The 18,043-nt window shown below is 37.1% G+C and overlaps 2 long non-coding RNA genes across 5 annotated transcripts in view; one reads left to right on the top strand and one right to left on the bottom strand.

Annotated features, from left to right (window-relative positions):
• LOC103789138 (uncharacterized) overlaps positions 1-18,043 on the bottom strand; it is a 278,802-nt gene that overhangs the window by 21,920 nt on the left and 238,839 nt on the right. For 3 of the 4 annotated variants that reach the window (XR_013529546.1, XR_013529545.1, XR_013529543.1), the window contains one exon: positions 17,047-17,845. This is a non-coding gene — a long non-coding RNA (uncharacterized LOC103789138). Of the gene's footprint in view, positions 1-17,046; positions 17,846-18,043 lie in introns of those variants that run through there. The other variant, XR_013529544.1, reaches the window with a different exon arrangement.
• The window catches only part of LOC144580265 (uncharacterized), a 97,026-nt gene that overhangs the window by 50,114 nt on the left and 28,869 nt on the right, over positions 1-18,043 (top strand). The gene's annotated exons all lie outside the window — the stretch shown is intronic.

The following is an 18,043-nucleotide window of genomic DNA, read 5'->3' as shown; positions in this document are numbered from 1 at the left end:
TAAGCAAACTGTTTATGAAAAATATAATCTTTAACAGAAGACTCACTTGTAGACTTACGACATCTCTTTCATTGCATTTTGCTAAATTTTTTCAACAGTTTCAACACCCACAAGAATGTCCCTATCTAAGTGTCGTACCAAACTCAGACTACTCGTTGAGAAAGTGAAATTCATCTCATTTCTTTTTTCCTGTCTCCTTGATTCTTTCTCCTTTACTTAAAAGCAGTTTCTCGTTTTCTGATCTATTCATTTTAATGGATTCACAAGTTTTCTAGAAATCTAGATTTGGTAGAATCTTCTCTTCTTCCTTATTAAGTTTACTGATTCTACTACAATAGTTGTTAAAAAAACAAAACAGGAAAGATTTATTTTAGAATTTGACTGAGGCGTCAGGCTGAGAGTAGCTCAAAAAATGAATAGTAAAGACAGACCCCAGCCATATTTTCCTTCTCAACATTTCTTCCATTTGTTCTCTCCTCTCTATTCTTAGTTACAATTTTTAAACTTTTTTGCCCTAAACACACACACACACACACACACACACACACACACACGCTTTTATTTCTTCTATCTGAAAAAAAAAAGACTATATGAATTTACTTGGACTGCCAAAGCGAAATGTCACAGACTGGGTGGCTTAAACAACAAAAATTTATCACTTACAGTTCTGGAAGCTAGAAGTCCAATATCAAAGAATTGACAGGTTTGGTTTCCCTCCAGGTCTGTCTCTTTGGCTTGTCGATCGCTGTCTTCTCACTGTGTCATAGTTCTCCTCTCTGTGTATACATTTCTATATGCTCTAATTTCCTCTTCTAATAAGGGCACCAGTCAGATTGGATTAAGCCAACCCTAACAACCTCATTTTAACTCAATTTCCCCTTTAAAGGCCCTATCTCTAAATACAGTCATATTCCTAGGTACTAGGTTTCCATATATACCTCCTATGAATTTTGAGGGAACACAGTTCAGTCCATAATAGAAACCAATAAAAAAAATTCTAAAATTCCCTTTTTACTTGACTTTCTCTTCTACTACTACCTAATTTTCTGCTCCTCTTTATAAAATAAACTTCTCAAAAGGGTTGTATATGCTTGCTATCTCTACTGTTTTCCCTCTCATTCTGTCATAATCTCACTCCATTCAGCTTTTTGCTTTCACCACTCCAAGAAAACTACTCCATGGCCAAAGTCACTGATCTTGCTGAAAAATCCAGTGGTCTGTCATTCTCAGTACTCATTTTATGTGATATGGCATAACATTTGACACAGTTGATTATCCTTCTTCCTCAACACCCTCTGCTCCCTTAGCTTCCAGAACACCATACTTGATTGATCTACCTTTTGCTTTCCTAGTTTTGCTGGTTCCTCCTCTTTTTCCAGAACTATTAATAGTGTAACAATCTGGATTCTCTTCTCTATCTACATTCATTTGCTTCCTGAATTTATCCAATCTCATAATTTTCACTATCATGAATATACTAGACTCCAAAATTTATCTCGCTACCTTTCTCTCTTACACCTCAAATGTCTCTGTATTATTTTCATATGCTCATAATAGGTATAAAATTGAATTCCTAATCACCCTCCCCAAACCTGCCCCATTTGTAATCTTCTCCATCTCCATTTTTGGTGGCTGTATCTTTCTGGTTGCTTAGACTAACAATACTGAATCATCCTTGACCCCTCTCTTATTTCATTCCATATATTATTCACCATGAAATCATGTTGGCTCTAGGATCAGAACTGATTTAGAATCAGATCACTTCTCACCATCTCTGTTACTACTAATTTGAGCCAAGACATTATCTGTCCTCACTTGAATTACTATACTTGACTCCAAAATGGCCTCTGTGATTTCATATTTGACTGCTTAAAGTCTATTTTCAGTACAGCAACTAGAGTGATGCTCGTAAAATACAAGTCAGATCATGTTACTTTTTGACCTAGAATCTTCCAGTGACTCCACATACTGCTCAGTGAAAAAGTCAGTCTTTATAATGGCCAAAAGACCCTTAATGATCCCACTCTTTGATCTCATCCTTGAATATTATCCCCCTCATTTATTTCACTAGCAATATTGGTCTCATTTTTTTTCTACAACACAGCAAGAACGTTCTGCCTTAAAGCCTTTGGATTAGCATTTTTATTTGAGGCATTTGTTTCTCAAATACCCACATGGATCACTAGTCCTCTCTCTCAAGCCTTTGCTCAAATTACACCTTTCAACCAGGCCTACCCTGATCTCCTTTTTAAAACTGTAAATTGCCTCAAATCCAACTCCATTTCTGATCCATTTTATCTATTAAATAGAACTTATTACCTTCTAATATATGCTACAATGTGCTTAATTGTATAATACAGGCATACAATGTGTAATGATCACATCAGGGTAAATGGGATGTCTATCACCATAAGTACTTATCATCTCTTCATGTTACAGTCTAATTATACTCTTTAAGTTATTTTAAATTGTACAATAATTATTGTTGACTGTAGTCACCCTTTTGTGTTATCAAATTCTAGATCTTATTCATTCTATCTAACTATATTTTTGTAGCCACTAACTACCTCTATTCCACTGACCCCCTGTATTAGTCTGTTCTCATGCAGTCTAGGCTTGGGGCTTGAACCTTCAGAAAACATGCCCTGACCTGTACCTTGGTCCCTTTTAGCCATGGCTAGAGCAGCCAAGATGCAAGGCACCAGGTCTCCTGGCTGCATATAGCAGGGGGGCCCTGGACCTGACCCAGGAAATCATTTTTTGCTCCTAGGCCTCCAGGCCTGTGATGGGAAGGGCTGTTGCAAAGGTCTCCGACATGTCCTGAAGACATTTTTCCCCTTGTCTTGGCATTAGAATTTGGCTTTTCATTACTTATATAAAAAATGGGTTTTTCTTTTAGACTGCCTTGTCATGCTGCAAAGTTTTGAAACTTTTATGCTCTGCTTCCTCTTGAAAGCTTTGCCACTTAGAAACTTCTTCCACCAGATACCCTAAATCATCTCTCTCATGTTCAAAGTTCCATAGATCTCTAGGACAGGGGCAAAATGCTGACAGTCTCTGCATAGCAAGTATGACCTTTACTCTAGTTTTTAAGAAGTCCCTCATCTCCATCTGAGACCACCTCAGCCTGGACTTCCTTGTCCATATTACTATCAGCATTTTGATCAAAGCCATTCAACAAGTCCCTAGGAACTTCCAAACCCTTCAACATCTTTCTATCTTCTGAGCCCTCCAAGTCTCTAGGAAGTTTTAAACTTTTCCACATTTTCCTGTCTTCTTCTGAGCCCTCCAAATTATTTCAACCTCTGCTCATTAGCCAGTTTCAAAGTTGCTTCCCCATTTTTCGGTATGTTTAGAGCACAAATTTACTGTATTAGTAATACAGTAAAATTTACCTGGTTCATTACCTGGTACAAATTACCTGGTACAAATTTACTGTATTAGTCCATTCTCATGCTGCTATGAAGAAATACCCAACACTGGGTAATTTCATGAGGAAAGAGGTTCAATTGACCCACAGTTCCACAGGGCTGGAGAGGCCTTAGGAAACTTACAATCATTGCAGAAGAGGAAGCAAACACCTCCTTCTTCACATGGTGGCAGCAAGGAGAAGTGCCAAGCAAAAGGGAAAAGCCCCTGGTAAAACCATGAGATCTTGTGAGAACTCACTCACTATCATGAGAAAAGCATGGCAGTAACTGGCCTCATGATTCAATTACCTCTCACTGGGTCCCTCCAATCACATGTGGGGATTATGAGAACTACAATTTAAGATGAGATTTGGGTAAGGACCCAGCCAAACCATATCACCCCCCAACTACCCTTCTCGGTGTCTGGTAACCATCCTTCTATTCTCTATCTCCATCAGTTCAATTGTTTTAATTTTCAGATCCCACAAATGAGTGAGAATATGCAAATTTTGTCTTTCTGTACCTGGCTTTTTTTCACTTAACAAAATGTCCTCCAGTTCCATCTATATTATTGTAAATGACAGGATCTCTCATTCTTTTGATTGGCTGAATAGTACTCCTTTGTGTGTATATACAACATATTCTTTATCCATTCATCTGTTGGTAGACACTTAAGTTGCTTCCAAATCTTGGTTACTATGAATAGTGCTGCAATAAATATGCAAGTGCAGCCATCTCTTTGACTTGTTGATTTCATTTCTTTTGGATAAATAGTAGTGAAATTGCTGGGTCACATGATATTTCTATTTTTAGTTTTTTAAGGGACCTGCATACTGTTCTCCATAGTGGCTGTATTAATTTATATGCCCACCATCAGTGTACGAGTGTCCTCCTTTCTTCAGATATTTGCCAGTATTTGTTATTGCTTGTCTTTTGAATTAAAGCATTTTAACTTGAGTGAAATAATATCCCATTATAGTTTTGATTTGTATTTCTCTGATGATCAGTGATGTTGAGCACATTTTCTTATACCTGTTTGCCATCTGCATGTTTTCTTTTGAAAAATTATATTAAAATCTTTTGCTCATTTTTGATCACATTATGACATTTTTTCCTATTGAGTTGTTTGGGGTCTTTATATATTCTCATTATTAATTCCCTTGTCAGATAAGTAGTTTATAAATATTTTCTCCCATTCTGTAGGTAGTCTCTTCACTTTGTTGATTGTACCCTTTACTATGCAGAAACTTTTTAACTTGATGTGATCCTATTTGGCCATTTTTGCTTTCATTGCCTGTACTTTGGAGAAATTACTCAAGAAAATGTTTGCTCAGACCAATGTCCTGAAGAGCTTCCCATGTTTTCTTGTAGCAGTTTTATAGTTCCAGGTCTTAGATTTAAGTCTTTAATCCATTTTGATTTTACTTTTGTATATGGTGAATGATAGGGATCTATTTCATTCTTCTGCATGTGGATATCCAGTTTTCCCAGGTTCATTTATTGAAGAGCCTGTTCTTTCTCCATTGTTTGTTCTTGGCATCTTTGTTGAAAATTCACTGCAGATGTATGAATTATTTCTGTTTCTTTTATTCTTTTTCATTGGTCTGTGTGTCTGTTTTTATGCCATTACCATGCTGTTTTGATTACCATAGCTCTATAGTATAATAATAAGTCAGGTAATACAATTATTCCAGATTGTTTATTTTTGCTCAGGATGGCTTTGGCTATTCTGAGTCTTTCATGGTCCTATTTAAAATTTAGAATTGTGTTTTCTATTTCTGTGAAGAATTTCATTGGTATTTTGATAGAGATTACATGGAATCTATAGACTGCTTTGGGTGGAATGAACAATTTAACAATATTTATTCTTCCAGTCCATGAACATCAAATGTCTTCCCATTTTTTGTGCCCTTGTAAATTTTTTGCATCAATGTTTTGTATTTTTCATTGTAAAGATCTTTCACTTCTTTGGTTAAGATTATTCCTAGGTATCTCATTTTTAACTATTATAAATGGAATTACATTCTTCATTTCTTTTTCAGATTGTTCATACAGAAATGCAATAGATTTTCATATGTTGATACTGTTGTTGATACTGCAGTTGATACCTGCAACTTTACTGAATTTATCAGTTCTAATATTAATATGTTTTTTGTGTAGTCTGTGTTTCCAAATATAAGATTATATCATTTGCAAACAAGAATAATTTAACTTCTTTCTTTCTAATTTAGATGTCCTTTATTTTCTTCTCTGATAACTGCTGTGAGAATTTCAAGTACTATGTTGAATAACAGTGGTGACAATGGGGATCTTTGTTGTATTCCAGATCTTAGAGGAGAGGCTTTTCATTTTTCTCCACTCAGTGTGAAACTAGGTATGGGTCTGTCATATATGGCTTTTATTTTATTGGGGTATGTTCCTTGTATACCCAGTTTTTTTAGAATTTTTATTAAAAAAGGATATTGAATTTTATCAAATGCTTTTTCAGTGTCAATTGAAATGATCATATGTTTTTTTCATTCATTCTTTTAATATGATATATCATATTGATTGATTTGCATACATTGAATCATCCTTGCATCTCAAGGATAAATCCAACTTGGTCATGATAAATGGTATTTTAATGCATTGCTGAATTCAATTTGCTAGTATTTTGTTGAGGACTTTGGCATCAATGTTCATCAGTGATCATGGCCTGTAATGTTTTTCGTTTGTTTGTTTTGATGGGTCTTTTTCTGCATTTTGGTATCAGGCTAATACTGGTCTTGCAGAATGAGTTTGGAAGTATTCCCTCCTCCTCTAATTTTTGGCACAGTTTGAGTAAGATTGATATTAGTTCTTCTTTAAATGCTTGGTATAAAATAGCAGTAGGTCCTGACCTTCTCTTTGCTGGGGGATGTTTTATTATGCTTCTATCTTGCTACTTGTCATTGGTCTGTTCAGGTTTTAGATTTTTTCCCAATTTAATCACGGTAGGTTTTTTGTATCTAGGAATTCATCCATTTCTTCTAGGTTTTCCAATTTATTGGCATATATTGCTCATAGTAGTCTCTAATGGTCCTCTGAATTTCTACAGTGTTAATTGTAATGTCTCATTTTTCATCTCTGAGTTCATTTAGTTGAATCTTCTTTCTATTTTTCTTAGTCTGGCTAAAGGTTTGTTAATGTTAATTTTAAAAGACCAACTTTAGCTCTTGCTTTTCTAGTTCTTTACAATGCATACAATGCATTAGGTTGTTTATTTGAAGTTTTCTCTTTTTTGATGTAGATGTTTATTGCAACAAACTTTCTTTTTATTATAGCTTTCACTGTATCCCATATATTTGGTATATTGTGTTTCCATTTTCATTTGTTTCAAGAATTTTTCAAATTTTCTTAATTTTTTTATTAACTTACTGGACATTCAGGAGCATATTGTTTAATTTCCATGTGTTTCTGTGGTTTCCAATGTTCCTCTTCTTATTATTTCTAGTTTCATTCTATTGTGGTCGGAGAAGGTACTTGATATTATTTCAATTTTTAAAAAAACTTTTAAGAGTTGTTTTGTGGCCTAACATATTATCTATCCTTGAGAATAATCCATGTGCTGAGGAGAAGAATGTGTATTATGTTGCCATAGTGTGAAATGTTCTGTAAATGTCTGTTAGGTCTATTTGGTCTATAGTGCAGATTAAATCTGGTGTTACTTTGTTGATTTTCTGTCTGGATGATTATTTCCATTGCTGAAAGTAGAGTGTTGATGATGAACCCTGCCAGGACTAGGTCCTTCCCTTCAAGGCAACAGGTTCTCTTTTGGCCCTTGGTGTGTTTAAAGATGTCAATCAAGAACTAGGGCCTGTAATGGAGGCCTCAAGACTTTGCTAGGTGTTCTAGTGTGGCTGAGCTGGTATCCAAGTTGCAAAATAAAGCCTTCTTTACCCTCCTCTCTCTTCTCTTTAAGCAGAGGGAAAGAGCTCCTCCTGGAGCTGCAAGCTGTGCTGCTTGGAGTTGGGGAGGGACTGACATCTTGGCTGGTATGTCAGTAGGACTGCAGGTAAAGTCCACTGGTTCTAAGCCCAGCGCAGCACAAGGACTTGCCCAGAAATTGCAGTACCTGTGGCCTAGACAGCCTTTCAAGTCTATTTAAAACCCCAGTACACTTTAGCCCTCAGTGGTGGGACTTGCCAGATATCAGGTTCCCACTGTTGGGTTGGGTGATTCCCCTCTGGCTAAGGTTGGTCTAAATGCTCTCTTCAGGAGTGCTGGCTGAATTCTGCCCAATCTTGCTTTCCACTGTGACAGGACAGTACCTAGTCCCAATTTGAAGTACTACAATCCTTGCACTCTCCCTCTTGCAAGTACAAGGATTCTCAATCTGGGCCACAGGGCTGCTACAGGAGAATGGAGGAGGGGTGGTGTCAGCAATTCAAGACTCTTGCTTATTCTCTTCAGTGTCTCTTTGCTTGCTATGATGTTAAAATCAGGTACCATGATTTCTCACCTGATTTTTCGTTCTTATGAACATGCCTTCTTGTGTAAACAGTTATCTAATTTGGTATTCCTATGGAAGGAAATGATTGCTGAAGGCTTCTATTTGGCATCATGTTTCACCTACCTCCTTCCTGGTTCTGTTATGAGACCCTATGTTTGACTTAAGCATGCAAGCACCTTGCTCCTACCCTGTTTGTTCAGACCTGACACTAAATTCCTTCAGGCATCATTGTTCACCTCAGTACCAATTCATACAAGCCTCCCTTCTAATCTTTCATGGCTCATTCCTACACTTACTAAACAAGACAGCAGTATTTGTCACATTTAATACTATTGCTGTGGTTTGGATGTTCACGTCCCCTCAAAATTTATATGTTGAAATTCTAACACCCAAGGTGATGGTAGTCGGTGGTTGGGCTAACTGGGGGATGATTAGGCTCTGCCCTTATGAATAAGATTAGCATCCTCATAAAAGAGGTTCTAGAGAGCTGCCTTGTCTTTTTCATCATGTGAAGACACAGTGAGAAGGCACTATCTATGAACCAGAAAGCAGGCCTCACCAGACATCAAATCTGACAGCACCTTGGTCTTCAACATCTCAGCCTTCAGACCTGTTAGAAATACATTTATGTTGTTTGTAAGCCACTCAGTTTATAGTATTACAGCAGCATGAGTAGACCATGGCAAATATGATAACATTATAGCAGTCACCTCCTTCTTGAAGATGTTTATTAAGTTTTGTACTGGTTTTTAAAATAATGACATCTAAATTTATCTCCCACTTCCAATCTTTTTTCACCTAACTTACTCTTTTATTGTTTCTAGATTAAGCTTCTGAAAATACAGCTATGACCTTATCATAGTTTGAGTAGCTCCCAAAGATGACTAAATAAAGCCCAAATCCTTTGGCTTAGTATTCCAGGCTGTTGACAACCTAGCCACAGTTGGCTCTTCAGCCTCATTTCTCACTATGTCCTCATGCATACCTTAAACTTTAGACAAAATGGAGTACTTGACGCTTATTAAACATAGTAAGTTTCCTACCTCTATGCTTTTCTCAGACTGTTAATTCTGAATGTAGTATTCTTCATCCTTTATCTACCTCTCGAATTTCTTTTCAGATTTAGCTTACGTAACATATCCGCTATGAAATTACCCTGAAGCATCCTTCAATGAATAGACATTTTCTCTCTTTAAACTATGACAGAACTTTATCTGAACTTCCCTTCCAGCTCTGATTACTTCTGCCTCCTGATATATTTGTATACATGCTTGTTTTTTTTCCCCCTTCCTCCACCCCCATGCCCCCAACCCACAGACTACAAGCTTTCTTTCACTAGGCTGAATTTTATTCATCTTGATGTGCTTCACAGTTCTTAGCTTCATGCCTGGGACCTCAGAGACACTCAGTGACCTCAGTTAAAGTCTGTTTAATAGATGTTGAATCAGTTTCTACTTTTCTCTATTGGGCTGTGTAAGTCTGTACTAAGTACTTTCCTCTTACAATATTCTACTCTTCTGTCATCTACTTCCTCTTTTTCTCTGGTCCTTTTTAGTTCTGACTTTACAATAGTTCTCATGCTTTAAGTTACTTAATTAAAAAAGAGTATAAATGAATTAGGAAATGCCTCAAATCACTATTTCTTCATGTATGCACTTGCCAAATTGGTCCATGTATTTTAAATGCAGAAACACAGGTTCTATTTATAGCACTTATATTTTCATTGTGTGTTATACAGTGTTAAAGTGTTTTTATATTTATTTTATCACATAATTGTCAAGGTCTAACTGGAAATTGTTGAGGAATATTGGAGACCAGAAGTACTAAGAACCAAACATCTTGTTTGATCCAAGATGGTTCTAGTTTAAAATATCCTTTCCTGGCTTTAGACTATCTCAGTTTTGGCTTCAGATGTTATGCTTGGCATGATAAGCAATTCCTATGCTTTGTTTCTTTCTTGTTATTAGTACTTGGGGTCCTGAGTGAGGGTAGGAAAGGTGTTGCTATTTCAAAATAAAACTGTAACTGGCTTTGTTGGTATATATTCATTTTGGTAGCTTTGTCTTTCCATGTGAAGAAAAATAACTGTCTGAGAATTGACTAGCCAGCCAGCATTTATTGAGCAACTACTCTGTACCTAGCAATGTGCTAACTTAGAAAGACTTTGAGGGATAAAACGAAATCTTATTTGTCCTTGTAATCACTCTCTCGTCTCCAATGGGCCAAGTTTAATCTACTAATTAAAACATGTATTGCCCCTGTGCTATGGACCAAGCACGTGTTTAGACACTGGTATGGGAAGATAAATATGTCTGGTATCAGCGTTCAAGGAGCCTATAATAAAGGAGAAGAAACAGATAATGAAGCAAAATTATCACAATACAGCATGGCAGGTTCTCTATCAAATATTTAAGGATGTGATAAAAGCACTTAGAATGGCTAGCTCAAGTATCATTCCTTTCTAGAAGCTTTTTCTCGGCCTTAAGAGGTTCAATAGACTCAATTTATGTTCATTTAACAAAAGAATGAATATGAAAATTTAACCACAATAAAAGGCCAAAAGTAATAAAATGGCATGGTAGAGGTAGAGTGTAGGATTTTGCAGGAAGATCACTTGTGATGGGTAGTTTATGGGGAATAGCAATGAATTCCCCAAACCTAATCTAATTGATGGTCCCAAAAGTCTATTGAGAGTAAATTCTTGGTCTGATTGCCCTACACAGCATTATAGGTCAGGTTCTGATAAATAATGTTCTAATATATTCTTTTTTTTTTGAGACAGAGTTTCGCTCTTGTTTCCCAGGCTGGAGTGCAATGGCGCTATCTTGGCTCACCGCAACCTCCGCCTCCTGGGTTCAGGCAATTCTCCTGCCTCAGCCTCCTGAGTAGCTGGGATTACAGGCATGTGCCACCATGCCCAGTTAATTTTTTTGTATTTTTAGTAGAGATGGGGTTTCACCATGTTGACCAGGATGGTCTCGATCTCTTGACCTCGTGATCCACCCGCCTTGGCCTCCCAAAGTGCTGGGATTACAGGCGTGAGCCACTGCGCCTGGCCTTCTAATATATTCTTTAGAGTTAAAACTGGGATAACTGCCTGAATTGATTTTTGAGTATGTGATACTTTGATCCTCTGAACAGAAATTATATTGATATTCTATGCAGGTATGAAGCTTCCCTTGCTACTTTTTGTGGGAATTTGAGAAAGAAACCCTGAATGAATGTGGAAGAAAGTCTGTAAAATGGCCTACTTATGCTTATTAAAAGGTAGTGAAATCTCTCTAACCAAAAGATGAGCTCTTCACAGCTAGGAAAGAAAGAGTTGGATTCTATTCTGTGTCATCTATCATAATCTGCTAGCTGTGGTCCAGCAGTTAAATATTTACTACCAGCAATGATGGCAGAAGTGAGAAAAGCCTAGTTTGAATTTCCAGATCTAAGGCTGCATTTTGAACCGCTACTTAAGACAAATGCTTTGACTTAAAGCACTGAGCCAGCTTGATTTGGAACTGTCACCACCAAGAGAGAAAATGTCTGGAATACTGCAGTGTCATTTCTGGGCAGTCTGTCTTTTATGACTTGTCATGCATTACTAAAGGGAGACAAGTGAATACTGTGTACATGAAATCATTAGTGCTGTCATAGCAGGCAGAAGAAAGACCACCAGGCAGAACACAAGACCACCCAACACAAAACATGAACTGCCATTAGCAACATGGTTGAGACTATATGCCCTTGACATTTGCCTTTCAGAATGTTGAGCCACCAAGCATGCTGTGGATAATTATTGCTTTGTGATGATATTAAGCAACTCTCACAATGTGGACCACCAATTGTGGTTTGGGTTTCTTCTTTTTATTAGCACCATCTGAGAATGTCTGTGGTAGAGACTTTGGTGAATTTCATCTGTCCTGTGGCCAAAGGAATGAAAGGAAGAGCAGCTTAGTTTGTTAATATGGAAAAATTCAGCAAAAAAAAAAAAAAAAAAAAAGAACCCAGGACACATGTGTGGAAGAGACTTCAGTGAGGGATTTTTTAATTTTTCAAAGTATATGAGAATGTTTTACTACTGATTATTAAAGTACACTCTCTATGCAAATAGCCTTATACTAATTAGCCCTATACTAATTTCAGAGCCGTGGTGATTTTTTTTTAATTCAACAAACTTTTCTAGTTAGTACTTCTATTTCACACAGACCTGGCTATCTCCTGGTTGAAAAACAAGCCAAAACAAAATAAAGCATATTTTTCTCAAAATAAGTTAATACGATTTTAAACAATCATAGTTTTAAAATTTTATTTATTTATTTGTTTGTTTATTTATTTATTTGAGACAAGGTCTCCCTCTATTGCCCAGGCTGAAGTGCAGTGGCGCAATCTCGGCTCACTGCAACTCCCGCCTCCTGGGTTCAAGCCATTCTCCTGCCTCAGCCTCCCGAGTAGCTGGGACGACAGGTGCATGCCACCACTCCCAGCTAGTTTTTTGTATTTTTAGTAGAGACGGGGTTTCACCACATTGGCCAGGCTGGTCTTGAACTCCTAATCTGGTGATCCGCCTACCTTGGCCTCTCAAAGTGTTCAGATTACAGGCATGAGCCACCATACCCAACCAAGTATTTTTATTGTTAAAATATTTTTGTAAAGGAAAAATTAGCTCAATCTCTTTCCTTTATTTGCCTTTGGCTCAGACTTTTTTTCTTGCCTTTATTTCATTTTATTCCACTTCCAATTATTATATTGAATGTCTTGGTCAAATTTTTAAACTTTAGTTTACCAATACTGCTTCTCGTCTGACTCATTTATTCCCTAATAACAACTTTCTTGTTCAAGTTGTTTTCTGTGTGTTTGCTATTTTGTTGATACTTGCTTCTCTTGTACTCTTGTTCTTTCAGTCAACATTTTATTAAAGCAATTTACAGATTTTCTCAGGCATGTAAATTCCATTAACCATCTACATATCTGTTTTACCTTTATGATTTCAATGCCTTTTAAATTCAACTGATTTTTTGAGGAGTTTTTATTCTTTCTGAAAATTTTGAATTTCAAAGAGAATGGATAATTAATCCTTAATAAGTAACTCAGCCACTTAGTTTTCTTAAAGAAACTTATTTAGATTGCAGATTTTAAAATTAACTTAGCATATTATGTTGTCATTGCTTATAAAATCTACCTTTAGTGGACGCAAATGAGAATTACTTTAAAAACATATATGGAGAGATTAGATTTTATACCTAGTACATAAATCTCTTGATTCAAAACATTTGACAAAAATACCATAAGTTGAAATTGAGTTATCTTTCACTGAAGCCAGTTCTCCAGCAGTATCAGTAGTAGAACTGGGGCTCTTTACCATTCCAGTCTGTTGCTCTAATAAGCAACACGGGTGTATACAGGTGAGATTTTCATCTAGTTAGCATTCCTTCAGAGGGCTACATCTTCTAAACCTTTCTAACTCAACAAAAGCAGAGTATGCAAACATCCTACACAGTGTACAACTACAGATAGTTGATGAATAAATGTCAAAGCTAAACATAACCAGAAAGAGCTGCAGAACAAGCTTTTCTACAGACAAAGAGACAAAATCGTAAAAGGGCTAGATCTGGAAAAAAACATCCATGAAGATCATGGATTTTAGAGTTTAGACCCCTGATTCATCTCTACTTATGCATAATCTGTTTTGGAACCCATTGCATATGCCACTATTTCCAGTAACTGATCCAAAATTGAGTTCTATCCTGGAATGTTGTGGTTTCCAAATACTAAATTGTTTACCAGATATAGAACAATACAGATTTTTCATCAACTTACCCAGGCCTCTTCTGACCACCATTTCCTTAGTATCCTAACAAGAAATTCTGAATTTCTCTTACTGGTATATAAGCTCACAGGCTGATGTGAATTTGTCTTCTTTCTCACTGAGGAGATTTCTCTGCTTTCCCATGCCCTGCATCATTCTTTCATCCCTAGGGCCTGATCTTTCCATTTCCTGTGGGGTAGATGCTTGGCCCAAATGTGTGTAATTATGAAGTTTCCCTTGGGATCTGGGGTGGTGGGAGGGGATAGTTCTTGGTGCCTGGTGCACACAGTTTGTGTCTCAGGAGAAGAATCATAGAAAACAATTAACTGAGCATTTGTCAAAAATACTGGCACGTGCACATGTCTTTTAACTCCCCAAAGATTTGCCTTCTGCTTTGCTAACCTCAGGATACTGGCCAGCCAGATGGAAAGACTGCCAAGCACATCCAGCTAATGTAGCCAGAAGGCCACTCCATTTGAGTATCTGGAAATCATTCTTTCACTCACTTGGGAGGTTCTGATGCCTCTTTATTTCCTCAGAAACAAGGCCCACCCCAAAGATTTCAAGAGCAGATTGCAACCCAGTCTCCACAAGTGAACAAGCTGTGAGATTGGAAATCTGCAGCTCCTCTCTTGCTCTATTTACAGCAATACATTTTTCCCACAGCAACATAGGTTTACAGCCTCCCAAGATCCTTCTCATGAAAGGCAACAGAATGCAGTGTCAAGTTAAGTTAAGATGAGCAATTAGGGAAATCTGTAGCTACTGAGAATGAGGTTCCCAGTTGAGTATCAGAAGCGACCACATAAGGTGAGGGTTTGCCTCTTTTCCATCTGTTGTCAGAACTAATGAAGAGAAGCAGAAGGCATTGGTTTGCTTCTCAAATTCCCAGCTCCGCTTCTCACTTGCCAATAATGATGCACTGCGTAGGGGACGAATCTTCATTCCCATATCTCTTCCCTTGTTTTGGTGGTGGGCTGGCCACATCCAGAAGGGAAAGAGAAGTGAAATTCCCTGAATGTAGATGGGTGGGCAAGGTTCTACCAAGGTCAGTCCTTGAGCAGGAGAGCTCCTTTACCTGCAGCACCTCCCCAGAATGTTTGAAAACAAACCCCATCTTTCACTCTGCACTTTTCTCCTTCTTGCCTCAGATTAAAATGCCCCCTTTTTAAAAAATCGAGCAAATACAATAAAGATAAAAAAGTGACAGAAATTTAGTGGAAATAAATTGATACTTAACTCTTCCTCCTCCCCACCCCTTCCATTCCTTAAATTAGAAACAATACTTCAGTAATGATCTTTCTAATACATAAATGTAACCATATCACTTCCTTGCTTTAAAATCTACAACTGTTATTTAAAGTCAAGTTAATGGTCTTTAGCATAATACTCCCCCACAACCCCCACCCCTGCCAAACTCAAGCCATGCTGAATTATTGCAGCTCCTTACATCATCAGGTACCTTTAGAGTTTCCACACCTGCACACAAGCCACTCCCTATACTTGAAATGCCTTTATTTCATGGTCTTGCAAAACTGCTAATTTAAAATGCCATTCAGATGACCCTTTCATTTGAAAATCTCCAATTCTACCAAGAATAGCACTTGCTCTCTTTGCACCACAGAATTATGTGTGTATCTCTTTTATAACATGATATTATATTGGTTTTGTTAGTGCTGTTTACTTGCATGTCCCTCCTGGTGGACTGATATCTTTGGGGGCAGGGGTTTTGTGTTATTGTCACATTAACCCCAAGGTTTCTGAATGACTGCAGTGTAGTAAGTTCATCACACTGTTGCAGAATGAATGGACAAAACTGGTAAATGTAACTCAACTTTATATATATTTCCCCATTTTCTAAATTCTCACCTTAAGAAAGATGCTTTTTCCTCCTTTTCCACATTTTGTTGAAGTAGTACAGTCTTTCCTCTCTTCCCCTTATTCCTATTTTAAATTATTGATTTTATAGTTTTTTGGAAAAGAAGGTATTTGGCACAGCATCCTTCTCTCTACTGTCACTATCATGGCTAAATTCTCCTATCAGAGATCCAGAGACCTCAGCTTCTGTCAAGCAGCCTTCTCTCAAGGCCGCAGCACTTCCTGGGGTCTGTGCTCCCTCTTATTCATTGCACTGGGGCCCAAGAGTGAAGAACACTTCCCTTTATGACCAATCCCTTGGTTATTTTCCCTTCAGATGTGTAAACAGTCCCTTCATTAAATGCTATTTACCCTTTGAATGAGCCATTTCTTTCCTGCCTCGACCCTGACTGATACTGTGGTTGACAAATAATAATAATTGACTTACTATTTATTAATTAATCTCTTAATTTATAAACAAAAGTAGGGATTTATTTCACTGAGTTATATCGTATCCACAATGATATCTGTGGGAGTCAGGAACCAGTCTTGAAAATGTGTAGTGAGCCCAGAGAAATATTCTCCATTGAAGTTGAAATTTGTATTTTCAGACTTTCCTGTTATATACATTTTTCTCGCTCATGCAACAAACGTTTATTAATCACCACTTTCTCTTTATTCCTATCTCTCAATTTTTTGTCTTATCTTTTCCCTTTTCCATGTGAGAATATTCTTAAATCATAAGGCAGAAAACTTCAACTCCTTGCTATGTAATTAAGCAAGTCTCTGGACCTCGGTTTCCTCATCTATGAAATGGGGAGGATAATAACTCTTTTACAGAACGCAAAGAGCTGCTGAGTAAATCAAATAGAACAGTTTTATATACAACCTATAATTACATTTACTACTTTTATTGTTTTTGCTGCTTTCATGTTTTTAATTGTCTTTCCTTAATAGTGCTTCTTTTTCTTTTTAATTCTTTTTCTTTCTGCTGTTTTAGGTTTTCCTCCCTTTCCATGATATTCTTTTCATGCTCCTCTTCCACAAATGCTACGCTCTTGACTAGTCTGTTGGAAATACTCTGAAAGACCAGTTATTCTATACCTCAGCTCCTTTGGGACTGTCCTATTCCTTTTTCTCTTTTGCCTTGGTGACTTTCTTAAAAGCATGTTTAAGAAAATATTCCCCCGCAGTAAAAGGATAAAAATTCTAGAGAAATATAAACTTGGACCTAGACTGAAACAGATATATAATTCTCCTTTGTTGAAATGGTTTGGCTCTGTGTCCCCAATCCAAATCTCATCTTGAATTGTAATCCCATAGTACCCATGTGTCAAGGACAGGACCTGGTGGGAGGTAACTGGATGATGGGGGTGGTTCCCCCAAGCTGTTCTTGTGATAGTGAGTTCTCACAAGATCTGATAGTTTTATGTGTTTAACATTTCCTCCTACATACACTTTTTCTCTCTAGCCACCTTGTGAAGAAGGTATCTGCTTCTCTTTCCTCATAATTGTAAGTTTCCTGAGGCAATCCCAGCCTGGTAGAACTGTGAATCAATGAAACTTTCTCTGTTGATAAATTACCCAGTCGTGGGTATTATCTTTATACCAGTGTGAGAATGGACTAACAGATTTGTTTTGTGGTTTTTGAGACTAAGGTTCACAGCGAATACCAGAAAGGTTTCTAGGGTTCAATTGATCACAGCCTGAATAGTCTCTTCATATGCTACTGTTGTAATTAGTGGTGTAATAACAGTGGTGTAATAACAAGGTATTGTCCGTTTTCTCTCACAGCTGGCACTGAGATCAATGCTTTCTCCACTGCACCACATTGTCTCTGCAGAAGTTTTCAGCATTGCTCTTTTATGAGATGGTCTCTTTAATTAACTCATAGAATGCACAGAATTTGCATCACTCTTGGTTAATATCTACTTTCCAGTGACTTAGTTGTTTATTTTTAAAAGTTACTCTTAGCTCCTTAAGGATGTGAGAAAACTCCATGAAGGAAGAATTGAATTCAGCACTAAAAGAGTAACTTTTTTCAATCTTAACTTAAATGTCATTTCTATTATTTTTATTAAAGAATTCAAAATTGAAATGATTTGTCCATATACATGTTTTAATTATTTTGCAGTGTGTGGCATGTATTCATAAAATATTAGTTTAAGAAACCAAATATAAGATAATCTGAGTTACTGGTTTACCTTCAGGTGACATAGGAATCACAACCAGGATACAGTTCTTAAGAATCTTAGTTGACACCAGAGATTGTCATTGTCCAGGGTCTCTCCTTGGAGGCGACTTGGTGCACTGAAAATGGAGATCATGAAGGCATCAAAGAATGCTCAGAGAATCCCTTGAGAAGCATTGTAATAGTACTTTTCTTATAAAGTGTGAGCATTTATAAGAGAACTTCATGAAATGACTGTTATGTTGCTTTATTCGGGGTTCTTTAACATCATCATCGGCAGTGGCACTTTTATAGAAATGCAAACAAACAAAAATCAC

The sequence above is a fragment of the Callithrix jacchus genome, chromosome 18 (assembly GCF_049354715.1).
Source record: "Callithrix jacchus isolate 240 chromosome 18, calJac240_pri, whole genome shotgun sequence".
NCBI classification, from domain to species: Eukaryota; Metazoa; Chordata; class Mammalia; order Primates; family Cebidae; genus Callithrix; species Callithrix jacchus.
This window is presented reverse-complemented; position numbering and strand designations above follow the sequence as displayed.